Source organism: Stegostoma tigrinum, chromosome 25 (assembly GCF_030684315.1).
Source record: "Stegostoma tigrinum isolate sSteTig4 chromosome 25, sSteTig4.hap1, whole genome shotgun sequence".
NCBI classification, from domain to species: Eukaryota; Metazoa; Chordata; class Chondrichthyes; order Orectolobiformes; family Stegostomatidae; genus Stegostoma; species Stegostoma tigrinum.
Window position 1 is genome coordinate 3,480,406 of NC_081378.1, and position 16,675 is coordinate 3,497,080.

The 16,675-nt window shown below is 48.1% G+C and overlaps 1 protein-coding gene across 2 annotated transcripts in view; it reads left to right on the forward strand.

Moving 5' to 3' along the window:
• fam107b (family with sequence similarity 107 member B) overlaps positions 1-16,675 on the forward strand; it is a 151,390-nt gene that overhangs the window by 34,726 nt on the left and 99,989 nt on the right. Inside the window, exon 1 of one of the 2 annotated variants that reach the window (XM_048554138.2) lies at positions 12,618-12,804. The exons of the other annotated variant lie outside the window; for it this stretch is intronic. The gene's annotated coding sequence lies outside the window, so the exon portion shown is untranslated. Of the gene's footprint in view, positions 1-12,617; positions 12,805-16,675 lie in introns of those variants that run through there. 2 annotated transcript variants of the gene reach the window in all.

The following is a 16,675-nucleotide window of genomic DNA, read 5'->3' on the forward strand; positions in this document are numbered from 1 at the left end:
ACGCAGCAGGCCCAGCAGCATCTCAGGAGCACAAAAGCTGACCGTTCGGGCCTAGACCCTTCATCAGAGGGTCTGATGAAGGGTCTAGGCCCGAAACGTCAGCTTTTGTACTCCTGAGATGCTGCTGGGCCTGCTGTGTTCATCCAGCCTCACATTTTATTATCTTGGATTCTCCAGCATCTGCAGTTCCCATTATCACATTTATACACCTACCCAGTCATACAAGCTGCTCCTGGTTACCCGGGGGTACGTACACCAACTAAAGGCAAAAACAAAACAAAGAAGAAATAAAAAACAAAGCAAAGAAAATACCCCGGCAGTCGTCACCCCGCACAGTCCCCGTTGGCTCCCTGACCAGTTGGGGAAGGCGCCAGCTGGGCCCAGGTACAGGATAGGGCCCTTTTTTCTATTCTGGACGAGGGGTTTCATACAGTGGTCTTTCTCCACTGTGCCTTGGCGGCGGCTGCCTCAAGCTTTAGCGTGTCCCTCAGCACGTAGTCCTGGACCTTGGAGTGCGCCAGTCTGCAACACTCGGTCGGGGTCAGTTCTTTCAGCTGGCAGACCAGCAAGTTGCGGGCAGACCAAACAGCGTCTTTCACCGCATTGATGGTGCTCCAGGCGCAGTTGATGTTGGTCTCGGTGTGCGTCCCGGGAAACAACCCGTAGAGCACGGAGTCCCGTGTCACAGAGCTGCTCAGGATGAACCTCGACAAATACCACTGCATCCCCCTCCAGACCTCCTGCGCATAGGCACACTCCAGAAGGAGGTGACTGACAGTCTCGTTCCCCCGAGTGCAGCCACCTTGAGGGCAGCGTGCGGTGGCGCAGAGATTCCGGGCGTGCATAAAGGATCTCACTGGCAGAGCCCCTCTCACTGCCAGCCAAGCAATGTCCTTGTGCTTGTTTGAAAGTTCTGGCGATGAGGCATTTTGCAAAATGACTTTGGCAGTCTGCGTGGGGAACCACACGACGGGATCCACCCTCTCCTTTTCCCGAAGGGCCTCGAGGATACTACATGCTGACCACTGCCTGACGGCCTTGTGGTCAAAGGTGTTTCCTTTCAAAAATTTCTCCACGAAGGACAGGTGGTACGGAACGGTCCAACTACTCGGAGCGTTCCACGGCAACGAGGCCAGGCCCATCCTTCGCAACACCGGGGACAGGTAGAACCTCAGTAAGTAGTGACACTTGGTGTTTGCGTACTGAGGATCGACGCACAGCTTGATGCAGCTGCACACAAAGGTAGCCGTCAGGGCGAGGGTGGCGTTCGGTACGTCCTTTCCCCCATTTCCCAGGTCTTTGTACATGGTGTCCCTGCGGACCCGGTCCATCCTCGACCCCCCAAATGAAGTGGAAGATGGCCCGGGTGACCGCAGCAGCGCATGACCAGGGAATAGGCCAGGCCTGTGCCACATACAACAGTACCGAAAGCCCCTTGTACCTGACAACCAGGTTCTTACCCGCGATGGAAAGGGACCGGAGCGTCCACCTGCCCAGCTTCTGATTCAATTTGGTGATACGCTCCTCCCAAGTCTTAGTGCACGCCCCAGCTCCACCGAACCAAACACCCAGCACCTTCAGGTAGTCTGTCCTGATGGTGAAGGGGATGAAGGAGAGGTCGTCCCAGTTCCCGAAGAACATGGCCTCGCTCTTACCCCTATTGACTCTGGCACCTGAGGCCAGTTCAAACTGGCTGCAGTTGTCCATCAGACTACTCACCGACCGACAATTGGTGCAGAAGATGGCAACGGCGTCCGTGTACAGGGAGGTCTTGACCTGAAGGCCTCCGCTGCCTGGGATAGTCATGCCCTTCAGACTCATGTCCTTCCTGATAGATGCGGCGAAGGGCTCCATACAGCACACAAACAAGGCAGGAGAGAGCGGGCAGCCCTGCCTGACTCCAGATCTGACAGGAAAACTGTTCGATTCCCACCTGTTGATCGATACTGCGCTAACGGTGTTGGTGTGGAGCAGCTGGATCCAGTTGCGGATGCCCTCCCCGAACCCCAATTTGGAGAGGACGTCCCTCATGTAAGCATGAGAGACCCTGTCAAAGGCCTTCTCCTGGTCCAGGCTGACAAGGCAGGCGTCCACCCTCCTGTCCTGTACGTAGGCGATCGTATCCCTGATGAGCGCGAGGCTCTCAGCGATCTTCCTGCCCGGCACAGCACAGGTTTGGTCAGGGTGAATCACCGACTCCAGGACAGACCTGACCCGGTTGGCAATGACCTTGGCCAGGATTTTGTAGTCCACGTTCAATAGTGAAATGGGACGCCAATTCTTAATTTCTTCCCTCTCCCCCTTCCCCTTGTAAATGAGGGTGATGATGCCCTTCCTCATGGACTTGCACATTTCCCCTGCCGGAAGCGCACTATCGTACACCTCCAGCAGGTCCTGGCCGACCAGGTCCCACAGAGCGGAATACAGCTCGACCGGTAAGCCGTCGCTCCCGGGAGTCTTATTCCTCTCCAAGGACTTGAGGGCTCTGGTCAACTCATCCAGGGATATCAGCCAGTCCAGCCACTCCCTCGTGCCATCGTCCAAGACTTCCGTGATAGACGACAGGAATGACTCAGAGGCTGTGCTGTCTGTGGGCTTCGCGTCGTACAGTCCGGCATAGAACGATCTGCTGATCCTCAAAATGTCGGGTCGAGACGACGCCACTAAGCCATCATCCTCCTTCAGCCGGCTAAGCACAGAGCTCTCTTTGTGCACCTTCTGAAAGAAGAAACGCGAGCACGTCTCATCCTGCTCCACGGAGCGGACCCTGGACTGGAAGATTATCCTGGAGGCCTCTGCGGCGAAGAGCGAGGCTTGCTGGTCCCTCACCTCACGGAGGTCCTCCGTGACATCGACAGCCATCAACTGCAGAAGGAGCAGGTTCTGCACCCTTTTCTGGAGTCGCGACAGCTTTCCCCGCCTCTCTCTCGCCTTCCGAACACCCTTGAGGACAAAGAACCCCTTGATGTTCTCCTTCACCATCTCCCACCAGTCGCCCGGAGACTCAAAGAGGGGTTTCACGGTTCTCCAACCGGCGTTCTCCCTCTTAAGCTCCTCGACGTTTTCTGGGGTCAACAGAGTCGTGTTGAACTTCCACGTCCCCTTGCCGGCCGGCTGGTTGTCCTGTAAGTGATAGTCGGCCAGCAGGAGGCAGTGGTCAGAGAAGAACACCGTCTCGACGCCGGTGGGCCTGACCGAGAACATCCGTGACACAAACAGGAAGTCTATCCTTGAGCGGATAGACCCATCTGGCCGCGACCAGGTGTATCTCTGCTGCGCTCCGTCTGCAGGGGTGCTGAAGACGTCGAGCAGCTTGGCGTCCTTCACCGTGCCCATCAGGAATCTGGACGTGACGTCCAGTTGACTCCCCCCACCCGCTGTCCCCACGCCGGATCTTCCATCTGCATTGATGATGCAGTTGAAGTCTCCGCCTAGGATGACCGGCCTGGACGTAGCCAGCAGGAGTGGAAGCCGCTGCAGGACGGCCAACTGCTCACTCCGTACCGCTGGGGCGTACACATTGATCAGCCTCAGGGGAGTGTTCCTGTAGGTGACGTCAGCCACTAGGAGGCGCCCCCCCCACCACCTCCTGAACTTGAGAGATGGTGAAGTTGCACCCCCGCAGCAGAATAGCCAGGCCCAAGGAGTGACAGTCATTATCCCCGAACCAGATGGAGGGCCCAGAGGTCCAGGCTCCCGACCATTTCCCGTACCTGCTGAAGTGCGGTATTCCGCACTCCTGCAGAAACAGGAGGTCCGCCTTGATGGTGATCAGGTAGGCCAACGTGGACACACATCTTGCGGTGGACTTGATGCTGCGCACATTAACGCTCGCAACTCGTACCCCCATTGTGGGCAGTGACCGCAGTACCCTCCCCGAGCCCAAGGTCCAGCCCCTCCATCTGTCCCTTCATGCCCATTGCCCGGGCGAACAGCTGGACACTCTCCGGGCTCAGGAAACCATCCGTGTTGCCTTCCGGATGGCATCCACCCATCAGGGGTACGGAGGCAGGAGAGTCCAGCTCTGGGTCAGGCTGGGGACACACTGTTTCCTCCTTCCCACCTGAAGGTTCCAGTGGGCCGTCCAGGGCCCCAGCGGCATGTGGCTAGATGTCGGAGGGAGCCTCCGGATGCCTCCCATCACCTGGAATCGGGGTGCTGCTTTCCTTATCCCTTGAGATCTTTAGCTTCTGCTTTGGGCGGGCCTCCTCCGAATCCCCCTCGTCAGAGGAGCTGTTATAGCCCCCCTGTAGCTGCCTCTTCTCGCCTGATGGTTGCGGTGCTGGGGCCCGCCGGCGCACCTTCCTCCTCGTTTTCCGTTGTCCACTCCCCTGGGTCACCTTTCGCCTCCTCCATCGACTCCGGGTTGTCGGGGGGGGAGCGGAGCCTGCAGGGGCGATTTGCTGGCCTCAGGTCCGTCCTGCGGGGCTGGACCCTCCTGCACGACCTGGCCCTCCTGCACACTCGGGGGGTCCTTGCAGGGGCCTGGTGCCTTCCTCTCCTCCAGGGGGGCTTGCCCTGCATTGCCCCTGCCAGCGACCTGGGCGTAGGTGGTCCCCCACTAGGGGCATGCCCTATAGAGGTGGCCCACTTCCCGCAAAGGTTGCAGCTTTTTTCTTTTGGGCAATCCTTTGCAAGGTGTCCCTCCTCCCTGCAGTTCCTGCAGATGGTGGCTTTGCAGTCGGCCGCCACATGACCTGACCTACCATAGGTGTGGCAGACTTTGGGTTGACATGCGCCGGTCAGGTAGCCCTTGCTCCCGCCGATCGCGAAGCTGGATGGTGAGTGTACGATGTTCCCGTCCGAGCCCGTCCTCAGCGTCACCCTGACCTGCCTCTTACTGGTCCAGATCCCGAAGGGGTCCATGATGTTGGTTCGGTCCCCTTCCACCTTCACGTAACTTCCAAGGAAGGTCAGGGCGTCAACTGCTGGCACATGCGGGTTGTACATGTGTACAGTCACCATACGGCTCCTCTGCGCTGGCATCACAAACAGTGGGACAGCGGTCAATACAGAGAGGGGGCCCTCACCTCCTTTCTCCTTGAAAACCTCCAGGAAGCGCTCGCAAAGCTTGGCACTCCTGAAGGTTACATCGTAGAAACCTCCTCCGGGGAAATCCTGCAGGCAGTAAATGTCCGCAGCAGCGAACCCACAACAGTCCAACAGGACCCTCTTCACGAAGAAGGTGCGGTCCACAGGTGCACCTTCATCCACCTTCTTCACGGAAACGCGGATGGTGTTCCGGACCCCCTGACCTGGGGCACGAGCACTCGCCGCAGCCATCGTCGCAGGTTGGCTGCTCCCCTGAACCAGCGTTAGGCCGAAGCCAGCATTAAGATCCACCGGTTGCAAGGGTGCACAGCCAACCTGACGTCTTCCTTCCACCTCTAACACAGTCGCGCTCTCTTCCTCTCGGTCCACAAGAGAGTGGGTCTTTATTTTGTTCCGGATGTAAGCTGGTTCACTGAGCTGGAAGGATCGTTCCCAGACATTTCGTCACCATTCTAGGTAACATCAACAGTAAGCCTCCGGTGAAGCGCTGGTGTTATGTCCCGCTTTCTATTTATCTGTTGAGGTTTCCTTGGGTTGGTGATGCCATTTCCTGCGTTGGTGATGTTGGTGATGAAAAAAAAACAGGAAATAACATCAACAACCCAAGGAAACCTAAACAGATAAATAGAAAGCGGGACATAACACCAGCACTTCACCGGAGGCTCACTGTTGATGTCACCTAGAATGGTGACGAAATGTCTGGGAACGATCCTTCCAGCTCAGCGAGCAAACTCACATCCAGAACCTCAACCTGAGCTACAAATCTTCTCAAAACTCACTAGTTTTATGCTTTTCTTTAAGGCTTAATTTCAAAGGTGCAGCAGTGAGAAACCGTATGTAATGCTTTCCCTGAAGTCAGGATGTCCCAAAACACTTTAGAGCCAATGTTGTCGCAGAAGGGTTTAAAGCTGACTGAGCAATTTCTTAATAACACAGAATGTAGTTTGTATAAATGCCGCATGACCGTTTTTTCAGTGAGGACGTACAAGATGGGCCAAATGGCGTCCTCCTGAGCAGGAAATTTTTATGATTCTGAGTTTATGATGCCATGCATGCTGCATCAATAAAACTTTTAATGCTCTGACTAAATCGATTCGGAACATACAGGAATCATTTACTTTGTGACAGCATAATATTTTCTTCTAAAGTAACAGTAAATTGCTGGAGAAACTCAGCAGGTCTGGCCACACTTTGGAAGAGAAACTGAGTTAATGTTTCGAGTCTGATACAACGCTCCCTCGGAATTTTTCATTTAATTTATTTTATTCTAGAAACCCTTTCCATGCGAAGTGTCTTCACCTAGAGGCTGGAGTTTATGGAATTCTCTGCCTTAGAAAGTGGTTGTGGCCAAAACATTGAATGTTTTCAAGAAGGAGTTAGATATAATTCTTGGGAGCTAAAGGCTTCAAAGGCTATGGGGAGAAAGTGAGAACAGGCAACAGAGAACTGATTTGGAGATCATAGAATCCCTACAGTATGAAAACAGGCCATTTGGCCCAACAAGTTCACGTCAACTCTCTGAAGAACACTCCACCCAGACTCACTGTCCTGCCTTATCCATGCATTTGCCACGGTCAATCCACCTAACTCGCACATCTTTGGACTGTGGGAGGAAACCGGAGCACCCAGAGAAAACCCACGCAGACACGCGGTGAACATGCAAACTCCACACAGTCACTCAAGGCTGGAATTGTGCCTGGGGTCCTGGTGCTGTGAAGCAGTGGTGCTAACCTCCAAGCCACCGTACCACCAAAAAGTACTGTAAGCAATAGAAGGTATAAGGGCCTACCTGCCTTATCCATTAGTCACCAATCAGCTCTCTCCTTGTAGTCACTGCAGTAGGGCCAGACCACTCACTTACCCTTGCTTGTGGTCCTCACAGGGGCTTTTTGGTTTGGTTAGAGGAAGAAAGAGGGCAGGAAACTCTGAACTAGTGTTTCAGGTTTAACCCTGACAACACTCCCTCCACAAACCACTGTCTGGTAACAGTAACTGCACTGATGCAAATCTTCACCCTACCCACCATTTAGCATTGTCTCAGACCTCTGCTGGATAATCAGCCAGGATCATGTTGGATGGCGGAGGAGGTTTGAAGGACTGAATGGCCGACTCCTGCTCCTATTTCTATGTGCCTATTGAAAATTAGTGCAATGTTGGATATGAAAAACATGTTTTTTATGTCATTTCCTACAGTAAACAAGTTTTATAATTTCTCTGAGTACTTTGGAATCAAGGTGAAAATCAAAGTGGAATCATGGGTTATGGGGATAAGGCAGGAACAGGATACTGATTGTGGATGATCAGCCATGATCATAATGAATGGTGATGCTGGCTCGAAGGACCGAATGGCCTACTCCTGCACCTATTGTCTCTTGTCTATTTGCAGTTTCTCTTCATAGATGCAGCCAGATAGAAATTGCTGGGGCACTCAGCAGGTCTGTCAATATCTGTGGGGAGAAAGCAGAGTTAACATTTTGAGTCTGGTGACTCTTCATCAGAAGCAATAGCAGGGCAGAAAACAGTGTTATTTATTGCAAAGCCAAGGCTAGGATATATGCGTATGGGAGAGGCAAACAGACGGGTGGAGACTGATCCCAGAGGGAAAGAGAGGAAAGAGAAAGATATGAAAGAGGTAGATAAACACGGGGATTATTGATAATAGATTAGGACAGAAGAGAAGCTGAGTAAGTAATAATGAAATCTAAGAGTAGGCTGTGCTGAAAGCAAACTGGAAATTTTGAAAGTTGGCAATTTGGAAAGTTCATGGGCACCAACCACCTCCTCTTTACCATTGACATAAAAACCCTTTACATATCCATGGTCTCAGGGCTGTCCACTTGTTCCTGGAAAAATGGCCTGAACCATCCCAACTCACCACCACCCTCCTGCACTTGGCCAAGTTTGTCATCACCCTAAACAACTTCTCTTTTGATCCCTCTCATTTTCTTCAGGTCAGAGGGATGGCTATGGCTACCTGCACAGGCCCTAGCTATGCCTGTCTCTTTTTGGGGTACATGGAACATTTCCTTGTTACAGTCATACTCTGAACCCACCCACAACTCTTTCTCCAAAATGTCAATGATGTCATCGGTGCTGCTTCTCTCCCTCGTCTGGAATTGGAAAAGTTTATCAAATTCATTTCCAATTTCAACCCTACTGTCACCTTCACCTGATCCATCTCTGACTCCTCCCTTCCTTTCCTTGACATCTCTGTTTCCATTTTTGTGGATAGGCTGTCCACCAATATTCACTACAAACCAACCAACTCCCTTGACTACATACCCTCACACTCTGCTTCCTGTAAAGACTCTATTCTATTCTCCCAATTCTCAATCTAAAATGTCCACTTTCTTCCTCAGCCAATCATTTCCAAGCACTGTGGTTGATGGGGCCTTCAGCCGCATCAGACCGATTTCCTGCATTTTAGCCCTTACTCCTTCTCTTCCCTCCCACTACAATGATAGAGTCCCCCTCGTTCCCACCTACCATCCCACCAGCATCCACATTCAGAGGCTCATTAGCTGCCATTCCACCACCTCCAGTGAGATACTACAACCAGACACATAATCCCCTCCCCTCCCTTGTCAGCGTTCTGCACGGACCATTGGTCCAACACACCCTCAAAGCCTTATTGCACCTTCCCTTGCAACCACAGAAGGAGTAACACCTGTCCATTTACTTCATCTCTCCTCCATATCCAAGAGTCCAGACACACCTTCCAGATGAAGCAGCACTTTACCTGCACTTCACACAATTTACTGTACTGCACTCACTGCTCACAGTGTGTTCGCCTCTACTCTGGGGAGACAAAATGCAAACCAGGTCACCACTTTGTGGAACACCTACATTCTGTCCATAAAAATGACCCTGAGCTTCCAGTTGCCTGCCACTTCAACCCACCACCATGTTTCCATGCCAACATTTCTGGCTCAGGCTTGCTGCAGCTGGAAGAACAGCACCTCATTTTCCACTTGGCGAGCCTGCGACCTCTAGGAGTCAACATCAAGTTCAATAATTTTACAGCATGATTCCATCCTTCCACTTTTTTTTAACGCACCACCACTCCCTGTCCTGTTATGACATAGGTTACTATTGTCTGCTACCCACAGACCTCATTATAACTTCATCAGCTTCTCTTCTATCCTGGCCTACCTCAAAACCCCTTTCATATTTCTGTCTCAGGGCTCGGTCACTATCTATCTGCACACTTCAGACCTCAGTAACTCCTAACTTTGTCTTCAGCGTAAGTACCACCTTTCCAAGCTGCTATCAGTTCTGATGAAGAGTCACTAGACTCGAAACATTAGTTTTGTTTCTCTCTCCAGATACTGCCAAACTTGCTGAGCTTCTCCAGCAATTTCTGTTTTCATCTGTTTCCAGCGGACCTCTAGCATCTGCAGTTCTTTGTTTTATCTTACAGAACTTAAAAATTGCAACTATTCTTTCAGCTGAGACGATATTACACTGGGACCATTATGTAACAACTAACTCAAAGACCTGTTGACCATAAGAGGTGCATACAGTGTTAAACAGCTGCATCTGAAAGAACTACCCATTTTCAGATCTGGCTATGGGAACGGGAGGAACAGCTTCTGGCCACTTGGATGACTCCCATCGAGCTGGAGCTTCTGAACTCCGCCTCCTTTTCATAAAAGTGGTGATCTTCTCGACCAGGTTTACTGCGCTTCAATGACAAAGGATGAGAATACGGAATACTATCCTTTTTAAAAAGACGTACATCTTTGTTACAATCCTTCCTTTATTCTTTCTTCTACTACTTGCTGATCTGGGATTGGTTAGCTCAGTTGGCTGTGTGGCTGGTTAGTGAGCATGGATTCTATTCCTGTTCTGGCTGAGGTTCCTGTGAAGGACTCTCCTCCTCAACCTCTCCCCTCAGCTAAGGCATAGTGACCCTCAGGTTAAGGCACCACCAGTCACCTCTCCCTAATGAGAGACAGCCCTGTGGTCTGGTAAAACTATGGGGACTTTCCCTTTGCCTTCTCATGTCAGTGAGGGCAGAGTCGTTGTCACATTGGCAGTAAGCAGCTCAAGCATGTTCACACTGCTGGCTTACACAGACTGCATACTCCAGGATCGGGGAATATGTCATGGCTAATACGATAAAGTTGCCAATACAGTAGCTTTGACTGCCCATGATCAAAGTTACAGTTGTCCTCATCCTTAAATCTGATTTAAGAGAAAAATGGGAGAATTTGGAACACAAGCTGTTAGCTCATATTGTAAGTAATATACTTCATCAGAAGACGATACAGAGCAGGAAGTGACTTAGCCAATTCTGCCCACCCTGGCCAATCAGTGAGGCACTCTGATTTGTCCCATTCCCTTATTCTTTCTCCTGTAGCCCCGTCAACCTATCCAATGGTATTAAATTCCTACATTTTTTTGAAGAGTTGCCAACCGATTGGAGTATTCAGCCCACAACAAGTCTGATCATTCAAACCGAGGTAGCAAGAACTGCAGATGCTTGAAGAAGGGTCCCAATCCGAAACATCAACTTTCCTGCTCCTCTGATGCTGCCTGGCTTGCTGTGTTCCTTTAGCTCCACACCATGTTATCTCTGGTTATTCAAACCTTGAAGTAAAATCTGTTATACAGCTTTTGTGCTTAATTGTTGATGCATTTAACATACTTACTCTCATAGTGTTCAACCTTCCTTACCAATATGTCACAATTTTTATTTGCATTTTATTATAATTTGGGAATTCGTATAGAGGTAAAACAGATTGATGATTTCAGTTCTATGAAGGTAGCTTCTTTTTAAAAAGTCAGAAAGTAATTTGGAACAGTGAACTGAAGGCATAATTTCCATTGCAGTATGTAAGTAAGGTTAAGCACCCAGCAGGATACCTGTGAGGTGAGTAGATGGCACGGGTATAATGGCCATTAAACCTGGAAAATGACAGTTAAGTAATGAATCAAAAGGTTAAGTTGGGTGTAATACTGCAGCAGGATTGAGTGTCTGTAAGGGATATTGTGTGGAGCAAAGCTGAATCTATCTTTTTGCTGAATATTTTAAAATCTGTCATGTATAAGCATGTTGCTTGGGTTGGAGGGTTTGACTATACGGAGAGGCTGAATAGGCTGAGGATATTTTCCCTGGAGCGTTGGATTTTGAGGGATGACCTTATTCAGGTTTATAAAATCATGAGGGGCACGGATTGGGGCATGAATGGCCAAAGTATTTTCCCCAGGATAGTGGAGTCCCAAACTGGAGTCGTAGAAGGCATTGGTTTAAGTGAGAGCAGAAAGATTTAAAAAGGATCTAAGGGCCAACTTTTTCATGCAGAAGGTGGAGCGTGTATGGAATGAGGGATAATAGGAACTGCAGATGCTGGAGAATCCGAGATACTAGGTGTAGAGCTGGATGAACACAGCAGGCCAAACAGCACCAAAAGAGAGGGAAGGCTGACGTTTTGGGCCTAGACCCTTCTTCAGAAAAGGGCCTAGGCCTGAAACGTCAGCCTTCCTGCTCCTCTGATGCAGCTTGTCCTGCTGTGTTCATCCAGCTCTACACCTTGTTATGTTGTGCATGGAATGAGCTGCCAGAGGAAATGGTGGAGGTTGTAATAATTGCAATATTTAAAAGGTACTTGATGGGTATATGAATAGGAAGGGTTGAGAGGGATGTGGGCCAAATGCTGGAAAATGGGACTAGATTAATTTAGGATATGTGTTCAGCATGGACAAGTGGGACCAAAGGGTCTGTTTCCATACCTTACAACTCCATAACTCTGTGACTCGCTGCTTTTTGTCTTTTGTAATAAACTTGTGTACTATTGTTAAGGAATTGGCAGTCTCACACGGATAGAAACTAACCACCACAAACTAACGAGACTGCAAAAGTAAAACATTTAGTCTATCAAACCAAGTTTCCTTCTACGATCTGACTTGGCTGGGTACTACCATCAAATGGTTGAAATAGAAAATGAAAGCTATCTTGAGGGATCAAAGAGTTAACACGGATGTATCCTTTGGTGAATGCTACAGTCCTCAGCCACGGGAATATTTGAATATTGTCTGCAATGTTACGAAGTCTTGGAGTTAGAGTTTGGAAATGATTATATATTCAGCTGATGCATAAACGTTGGCCAGCGGCCCATCTGGCAGCAGAGAAACAGACATATTGTAGATGCTTTATGTTACAAAGCGCTCCACAGAGGGGGTTGCTAACTACGTCAGGAGTCTCTCAACTTAAAATGGCATTGATTACAGTCAGGAAAGTCTTATACTATATGGAATTGAAACATATTGCGGTCTCTACCGATCATAAACCCCATTACCAGAAATGCAAAAGAACCTTCGCATAATCACAGTTTTATACACAGGACCTATCATCAATAACTCGTTCTGTGTCTGTGGAAAATGATCTCTAGCCCACTGCATTACCCCTGGGACACACACACACACATAATCCCCTTGATTTCCTCTTGCAATATGAATTAAATTTGAAGAGTGTGGGGAAAGGAGCACTGGGAGGGTGGAGCCAATCTGAGGGCAGTCTCTAACGCCGTGAAAAGCTGTTTGACACTGAAGTCTCACGTGACCCAACCTTAATCAACGTTTTCAAAGCTCCCTGCCCTGGTCTTTTACCAGTAGAGGAGCGGTGAACAGTAGGTACCGATTCATCCACACAACGGACAGGCTTCGCGAGAGAACGAGGAGCCTGTTAGACTTCTTCAGAGAGGTAGAGAACACAACTGCATCTACTCCAGGGATTCTTTTCGTTACAAGGTATGGCAGTTAGCTCTTAAACAAAGACCCTGCGGGGCTGTGTGACTGAGACCTACAATGCGTATAAGCATTTATTTCCCTCTGTATGAGAGCCAGGGCTGGCTGCAGGAGCTTCTTTTGTGACACAGCTTGCGACTTGTCTGCTGCCCTTTTCTTTTAAAAAAAAACCTGCCAGAGAGGAATGTCGGCTGAAACACAATAGATCATTTCTGTGGGGAGCTAGTGCAGCCCAGTGACTGACTGCGTGTGTGAAGCTGACAGCTTCAAACAGGGCATTCGATGATTGTTACTGATTCCCTTTTTACTTTTATTTTTCTTTCCTCTCGGACAGTCAGTGTTTAAAACAATGTAATCCACAAAGGGGCACATAATAGAGATTGTCTAATGCAGAGCTGTACGGGGTGAATTCAAAACTGATCCTCCTTTTTGACTGTCTTTGTTAATATGATTTTCTAGTTTAATCCCAAGAAAAAATCCCAATCAGATTTTGGAATGTATATTTTTTACATTTCCTGTGACTCAGAACAGCTTTCTGGAAATTTACTGGAATTCTGATCTTTATCTTATGAGATTGAATGGCAAAGCAGACTCTATGGGCTGATTCCCATGTTTTCTGGACTGTGTACAGAGGTTGTAGCTGTCTGTTCAGTCGTTGCTTTTGTGTTGTCTCTTAGAATATTCAATAGAGTACAACGATGGAATTAACCAACATCTTATTTCGGATAATCGGAAACAAACGTGTCATTTTTTTGGCAGCAAACAAACTCTTCTTTTGTCTGTACCAATCTAGAGGAAAAATGTTTACAGGGGACTTTCAGATAAATTCAGAAATTTGTGTTTGGATAAATACCATGCACTTTTCTTTAACAGCCTAATAGGTAGACGTGGTACAGTACTGGGTGATCGGAACAGAGTCCCCTGTTCTACAAAAGTTCAACTGATTTCGGGAGCAGTGACCTTTTTGAAAGACTCCTTTAAGATAGTGCATCGAGTATTCACTGACAAATGCAGCATGTGCTCAGTGACTGAGTCATACAGATCCCACGTGTAATCTTCTCTGTTCTGTGTTCAATTACAGCATTTCCAAATTCACCATAATGGGCGTCAATTTTATCTTCCTCAAATGCAACCTTGTGACAGCACTAAAACAAACACTCCCGTCCTCTTCACCTCCACCCTCCTGTTTCCAACACCTTGCCTGTGGATCCACCAAGCTCCACCCTATCGACGTCCCCCAGTTTCCTGTCCAATCCTGTTCCCCACAAACTTCCACTTGTGTTTCCCGTTGTTCAACGGCGTCCACTGAATTCTGCATCCCTCATGTAGCGTTCTGTTCCTCCCTTTTGAGGTACTTAAGATCAGCTACGTGCACATCTGTAACACTGTCCCCAGACGTGAGGCAAAGTTGTGGGGTGCAGCAGTGGGACACAGTCAAGAAAATAACAACGCACACACAATCACATTGTGTTTAGTATTAGCTCAGAGGTTTCTTACAACTGGTTTTACAGAGAGCCGGAAAGTTGTAACTGAGTGATAATGGGAACTGCAGATGCTAGAGAATCCAAGATAACGAAATGTGAGGCTGGATGAACACAGCAGGCCCAGCAGCATCTCAGGAGCTGAGATGCTGCTGGGCCTGCTGTGTTCATCCAGCCTCACATTTCGTTAAGTTGTAACTGAGCTTGTTTATTGTCTTCTGACTGCTAGACACATTGTGCCTTATACTATAATGTATGGTTAAAGCATAATTTTCTTAAAAATGATTAATGTCAAGGCAAGATGCTAAAAATACCTCAGTTCCTGTATGAGAGAGAGATTTATGCTACAATTTGCCAAACTGTCACGACTAGTCATTCTACTCTACAAAGTAATAAATCACATTAAGAGCAGATGGGATAAAGCAAGGTGGAAATTGCAGATTCTTCAGGACGTTGGGTTGGGGGAGGGGAGTGGGGTGGCAATTGAACTGACTGATTGATTGATTTGTTTGGTTCTAGTTCCCACTGGTGTGTGGTGGAAAGGCACACAGTTATTGTGCAAACAGCTAAGGACAATGCACAGAATTGAAAGCTAGGAATGATTAGGGATTGCAAAGGTCAGACTGTCTAAGTGCTGCAGTAAGGAACCTTTTGAAGAACAATCTGAAAGATTTATGTCAAGGCAGTAGATACAACTGTGAGCAGCAGCAAAGTCTGTCAGTGGCCTGTTTGGTTAATGCCTTTATGGTATTTCTTTTACAAAACATGTATCTCTTGTAATTTTACTTCCCCATTCTCTGCTGTAACAGCTCTTTGCTTTTACAATAATGTTAGCAGTACTGGAAACCCTGCTGCTGACATCACAGTTTCAAATTGTAGTTGGTAGGAGTTCCAAATTAATTGTATGTTTGCTGTCACCAAAGTGTTCTGATTGTTAAGTGGGTGATTAACTTTGAAATTCAAGCCTGAAACTGTGATAGCAAATTATTATGTTGCTGTCTCCATCACTAGTGTAAGTGACATACCAGACCGCAAGGAACAGTAGATCCCCCAACCACACGTTTGAGTATCTGAATGGAATGTTAAACACATCTCATTTCTTTCTTAGCACAATTAAATCCATTTCTTCAGCCTCACTTATATTCACAGCCTAAGGGTTGACATTCCCTTCATATTCTAGGTAAATGCTGTTTTACAGTTTTAATCGTAATAACCATGTTCTTATGAATTAAGAGGGACTCACAACCGCTATATATACTCGTGTAATAATCAATCTTGTGAAAACATCTTCCCCCAGGTTCTCCTTGATTCAAAACAGTACTTTTAATGAAACTGTTCAGATGTTTTATGTCAGTTTTGGGGCAAATGTAATTTGATCCTGCATCTGCTGGTTTAGAGGCAGGGACATTACCAAAGCGCTGCGTGGTACGCATGAATTAACCGGCAATCTTTACGCAATAAGTCAAAACTCCTTGTACCTAAAATCTGCTCACTACTGAAGTCAAACTGGCCCTGGATGCAAACCCACTCATTCACAGAAGCATCGAACAGCTCATCACTGAAAGTGGCAGTTCGGCTGCCTGAGGCTGCACGAATGCACACAAGCTGTCAAAGTGACCACCTCCTTAGTATGTACTGTATTTCTGCCAATCTCATACTCCAATACCACAACATAAGATCAAGAAAGAACAATGGCACAGTTCATTTAGAAGAATGCGAGAAAATCGTTTTGAGGTATATCAGATGTTAAAGAGAATTGACAAAGTAGACTTAGAGTATGTTTACCTCATGTAGGACAATCTATATCGTGAGGTCATAGTTTTCGGACCACGGGCAGTAGATTCAAAATAGATGAGGAGAAATTACTTCTCTCAAAGTGTGATGAATCTGAGAGATTCACTACCCCAGAGTGCATTGGATGCTGGACTGCTGAGTAAGTTTAAGGGGGAGATGGACAGATGTTTGTAATGAGTAACAGGTTAGGGGTTATGGAGAGTGGGCAGGAAAAAGTGGAACTGAGGCTGAGATGAGGTCAACCACAATCGTATTAGTGGCAGACATGAGGGGCAACTTGTTTTACACAGTGGTTTGTGTGAGGAACGAACCTCCACAGGAAGTGGTGCATGTGGGTAGTTATAATGTTTAAAACAAATCTTGGAAAAGCACATTAGCAAGAAATGTTTAGAAGGGCATGGCCCAAGCGTGGGCAGTTGGGACTAGTTTAGTTTGGGATTACGGCCGGCATGGGCTGGTTGGACCGAAGGGTCTGTTTCCATGCTCTATGACTGACTTTCTGACTCTATGATGAGCATGTAGCTGCAATGAAAATCTGCAGAATGGACTCTTCATGCCTTGAAGGTTTATCCAAATTGTTGCCTTGGAATCAACATGAA